Source organism: Triticum urartu, chromosome 2 (genome assembly GCF_003073215.2).
Source record: "Triticum urartu cultivar G1812 chromosome 2, Tu2.1, whole genome shotgun sequence".
NCBI lineage: Eukaryota > Viridiplantae > Streptophyta > Magnoliopsida > Poales > Poaceae > Triticum > Triticum urartu.
Window position 1 is genome coordinate 364,857,298 of NC_053023.1, and position 5,700 is coordinate 364,862,997.

Sequence of the window (5,700 nt, forward strand, 5' to 3'; positions counted from 1 at the left end):
CCCAGGTTCGTGTTTCCCCCTATAGTTCTCTGAATTTTCTTGCACAATTTTCTTAGGTTTGCATATTCTTTTTGTTTATATGTATTTACAATGTTTGATTACGACCCCAATGAGTATAAAGAGATTTTAATTTTGTGTGTGTGTGTGCAGCTTGTCTGGTGGGATGGGGATTTAGAGGATAAATTTTATGGCAGTAAGGATGTCAAGTTTGAGATGTCACATAGGAGGGGAAAGGAATTTACTCTCTTCTAATAAGGTGAAGAGAGACTGCTGGTTTAAAGGGAATACATACTTTAACATGATTTCTTCCAATTCAACAAACCAGGTGCTACTCATGTCCTTTCATGGTATGGCTTATGTGACTACAAAGTATATTACTTTCTGTTATTTCTTTGATCCCCCAATACTGTTAGCTTTCTAGACAAGTTCAGAATTCACTGACGTGGAGATCTCTCAATTAATATGTAGGTGTGGAGCTACTCGAGGCAGCATGACATTATGCCACATGGAGATGGGGATGGCCATGCCCGCGCCAATGCTGTCGGCCGACGTCGGTGAGAGCATCACGGTCGACAACGGCTCCAACGACCTCTCCAGGAGCTTCTCCATGAGCTCCTCGGACGACACCAACTCCAATATCATGTTCTCCACACCCGGAAGCAAGATGGACAAGGTGCTCATCGACAGCGATGGCGGCATGATCACCAACCTCAGCAAAATCGAATCCCAAGTAGGATAAGCTTCACATGTATACACTTCACATCCATCCACACTCTGCTTCCCATCAATTGTTTAATGCTACACTTCTACTAACACTTTGGACCAAATTTAGTTTGGCATGTCGACCACGTATTTGGACATGCCCGGCATGGACGACTATCTGCACCTGCATCAGGACTTCATCGCCTGCACAGTCTGCACCAAGCATGGCTGCGCCACTTACCCACGAAGCATCGCTTAGAGGGTTAGTTAGTTTCCTGCAATATTTTTGGTGTTTGTCTTGGTGCCACATGTTTGTACTGAATATTTTTCTTGCTTATGATGTTTAGGAAAGAAGAGCTAGTAATAGCAAGAAGCTAAGGAGGCTGCAAGACCTCGTGCCCAATATGGACAAGGTAACTAAATCAGTTGAACTGATGCACACTGTGTCACCGTAGAGATGAATTTTCACCATGAATTACAGAAGCTCATACTCTCTAAAGTACTAAAACTGATGACTACATTCCTGCATATTTAGATAAATAAAACTAACTACTAAAGTACTAAAACTGATGGTTCTAATCCAAAGTGGAAGTATTGCTTACAGAAATTCAGAACCTTGGTAGGTGTCGATGACTCAGACCTTAGTTACTTTGGACTTCAGAATTGCATTTGTGCAGCTATTCTCTAGGAGAAGTCATGCAATACAAACATATTAATAAGTTTCTTCTTGAATACGTAGCAAACAACTGCATCAGACAAAGATCTAGAGTACCTGCTCATATCTGGTGAGCGGGTAGTCTCTCGCCCCAAACGCCTAAGCTCCTGGTGATATCCTACTCCGCTCGGTTTCTTCTTCTTCCATGCCTACACAGCTCTAGCTTTTTTTTAGTTTAGCCCGTCTAAATTTCTGTCATATAAAATCTTATGAAACAATGTGCTACTATTCTTATTATTGAACTATGTCAATCTGTTTTTTAAGTGGGGGAGTGATGAATCGAACAAGGAGGAAGGGCGACGTGTTTGTTCTTCAACCATTTCCCTCTGAAACCTAGGTTAGGACTGTCCCCTGTTAAGTATGTGGTTGTACGTTGTACCTGCTACTAAATTAGTCATGCGCACATGTTCAATTTTTGACTTTTTCTTGCCTCTAAAACCCAAGTTAGGATTGTCCCTTGTTAAATGTGTGCTTGTACCTAATGCTAAATTAATCACGCACTTCCATTTTGGTTACAGAAAATTGGGGGGAATCATATCTGGAGCATATGTGAACTTGGCCTCCGGTCATTGAGTCAGGTTTCTGGTTTTGCTTGGGAGAGTAGCATGTGTTTCCCATTTGTTTATTTAAATAATTTGTATCTAATTCTTGTGAACCAGATCGTGCTTGGGAGAGTAGCATGTGTTTGATTTAGTTACATACATAGACCTTTTGAACATTTGGCTTGGCTGTTTGGATCTGCTTTTATGCAGGGAGACTGTATTCCAACCATAAAACTGACGGGCACACTAATATTTTTTTTGGAAATGGAGGCGTGCCCTCGGCCTCTTCATAATAATGATGCATGCATCCATCTTATTAAAAAGTCTCGAAGTATCCCAAAGTCATGAAGGTATTACAGCTCGCAAGTGGAGCAAAAGCAAAAATAAATAAATGAGTACAACCGGTAAGGCAAAAAAGAGGATAAGCTCCCTAGACTCCTATCCTGTTATGCGACCGCCATCCGAACCGGTTGAATATACCCCGTGCTACCATCTCCCATTGGTTGCACCCAGTACCCAAAGGCTCCCTGGAGTCCGCAGGAGTGAGTAAGGACCACGTACGGATCCAAGCGGTAGCTCTGAAGATAACCTGCAAGAAAGTTAAAGTGTGTTGTCTGTTAAAAATCAAATCATTCCTACAGTTCCAGATAGCCCACAAAAGCGCACATGTTCCAATCCGAATACGAGCAGCAGTATCCTGTTCAACCCCAGCTAACCACGTTCCAAACAACGATTCTATGTTAGCTGGAGGAGTGATATTGAAGGCAATATGAATAGTTCTTCAAAGCAATTTAGCGAGGGGGCATTCAAGGAATAAGTGTTGTATTGTTTCATCATGATCACAAAAAGAACAACGTGAACTACCCATCGCCTCTTGATTAAGTTGTCCTTAGTGAGTATAACTTGCTTGTGGACAAACCACATAAAAATTTTAATTCGCAAGGGAACCTTAATCTTCCAAATATGCAACGATCGCGAGATTGGGCAGAATTAATCAAATCTATATAAAACGATTTCACCGTGAAACCTCCATTTTTAGCTAATGTCCATTGCATCGAATCCGACTGGTCTGAGAGTCGAACATCTATCAATCTTCGAACCAAGTGCAACCAAGCAGTCCATCTCTGACCAACTAACGCACGCCTGAACTGGATATTCAAGGGGATTGTTTGGAACACGGTACCTACGTAATCCTCCTTGCGTTGTACAATATTATAAAGGGTGGGATACTGAACGGCCAGGGGTGTTGCTCCTAACCATGTATCCTCCCAAAATCTTGTTGATATCCCATTGCCAACCAAGAATTTGACCCTACGAAAGAATAAATCCTTCACTCTCATAAGCCCTTTCCAGAATGGCGAGTCAGTTGGTCTCATGGTAACCTGGGCGAGCGTTTTCGACTGCAAGTATTTATTACGCAAAAGTTGTGCCCATATGCCCTCCGGCTCTGTCCCCAACCTGTAGAGCCACTTGCTCATGAGGCATTTATTCTTGATTTCTAAGTTCTCAATACCAAGCCCTCCCTGGTCTTTTGGCCGGCAAAGGATATCCCATCGCGCCAGTCGGTATTTCCTTTTGGCCTCATCTGACTGCCAGAAGAAACGAGATATGAAGAAATCAAGTCGCTTTCGTACCCCTTTAGGGATTTCGAAGAAAGAGAGTAGGAACATTGGCATACTGGTCAATACCTAATTAATCAGCACTAGCCGACCTCCATAAGACATAAGCTTACCCTTCCAGCAGCTCAGCTTTTTTCTCAATTCGATCTTCAATACACTTCCATTCTTTATTAGACAACTTACGGTGGTGAATTGGTATGACCAAATAACTAAATGGTAACGACCCTAATTCACACCCGAACAATTGTCTATATGTGTCTTGCTCGTCTTTGGCCTTCCCAAAGCAGAACAACTCACTTTTGTGAAAGTTTATCTTTAATTCAGACAATTGTTCGAAAAGGCACAATATAAGTTTCATATTGCATGTTTTAGCAATGTCATGTTCCATGAATAAGACGGTGTCGTCAGCGTACTGCAAGATAGAGACTCCTCCATCGACCAAATGAGGAACTAAATCCTCCACCTGACCATGCTGTTTGGCTCTGCCAATAAGAATGGCCAACATATCGACCACTATATTAAATAAGAGAGGAGACATAGAATCTCCTTGTCTCAAACCCTTATGTGTCTGGAAGTAATGGCCGATATCATCATTAATCTTGATTCCGACACTACCATTCTGGACTTGAGAACCCACTTGGTTCCGCCAAGCCTCACTAAATCCTTTCATGCGCATTGCCTGCTGAAGGAAAAGCCATTTAACTTTATCATATTCCTTCTCAAAATCCACTTTGAAGATAACCCCATCTAGCTTCTTCGAATGGATTTCATGAAGCGTTTCATGTAGCACGACAACCCCTTCAAGTATGTGTCATCCTTGGCATGAACGTCGTCTGACTCCGTTGTACCACTGAATGGGCAATTTGAGTCAATCTATTGGTACCAACCTTTGTGAAGATTTTGAAACTCACATTAAGAAGGCATATTGGCCTAAATTGTTCAATCCGAACTGCTTCTTCTTTTTTGGGTAACTACGTAATTAGGCCAAAATTAAGATGAAACAGCTCGAGATGGCCACTAAAGAAGTCCTGAAACATAGGCATAAGATCATTCTTAATAATATGCCAACATTTCTTATAGAATTCAGCTGGAAACCCATCTGGTCCCGGTGCTTTATTCAGTTTCATTTGTGAGATGGCATTCAAAACCTCCTTCTCAGTAAATGGTGCAGATAGAGTATCATTCTCCTCTACCTGAAGTTGAGGTATATCTCCAAAAACAGATTCATCTAGGGCCACCGTGCTTGCTTCCGGATGCCCAAAAAGTTGCTTATAGTAATTAGAGATATATGCTTTCAGATTCACATGCCCTATAATTGTCCCCTCGTCCTGTTTGAGCTGTATGATTTTCTTCTTCCTATGTTTACCATTCACAACCATATGGAAGAATTGTGTATTATCGTCCCCTTGGACAACCTTAAGCACTTTAGCGCGCAGTGCCCACTTGAGCTCTTCTTCTCTAAGAAGAGAGCGTAAGCCTTGCTCAGCTTCGGACTTGGAGTGTTGCTCAGTAATCGTAAGGGGATTACTTTCAGCTTTTAAATCTAAAGTATCAATTAAATGAGTAAGGCGTTCTTTCTCTTCCTTGTATATCCCACTCTCATTTCTGGCCTAACCTTGCAAAAACTATCTCAGATGTCTGATCTTATTTTGCCACCTCTCTATGCTAGTTCTACCGCTAACAGGTTTTGCCCATTCGTGTGCAATGATCTCTAGAAAGTTTTCTTTCTCGAACCAACCTAGTTCAAAAGAGAAAGCGTTCTTTTTGGCGACATGGGTAGCCTCTCCCGAGTCTACAAGAAGAGGTGTATGATTGGAGATCCCTCTATGCATCGCATGAACCGATACTAGAGGGTACTTTTGTTCCCATTCGACACTGGCGAGTACCCTATCCAACTTCTCATAAGTTGGAATGGGCAACGAATTGGCCCAAGTAAATTGTCTACCGGTGAGCTCAATTTCTCTCAAATCAAGACTCTCGATAATCATGTTGAACATCATAGACCATCGTCCATCAAAATTATCATTGTTTTTTCCTCTCTCCTCCGAATAATGTTAAAGTCCCCACCGACTAGGATTGGCAAGGATTCATCGCCACAAATCCATACCAACTCAGCTAAAAA

At 41.9% G+C, this 5,700-nt stretch overlaps 1 long non-coding RNA gene across 1 annotated transcript; it reads left to right on the top strand.

The window, feature by feature from the left end:
* The first annotated feature begins 1,069 nt into the window (after window positions 1-1,069).
* LOC125537323 lies at window positions 1,070-2,198 on the top strand. The gene is made up of 4 exons (XR_007295782.1): window positions 1,070-1,115; window positions 1,442-1,527; window positions 1,682-1,754; window positions 1,936-2,198. It is a non-coding gene; the product is annotated as an uncharacterized LOC125537323 (long non-coding RNA).
* The last annotated feature ends 3,502 nt before the right edge of the window (window positions 2,199-5,700 follow it).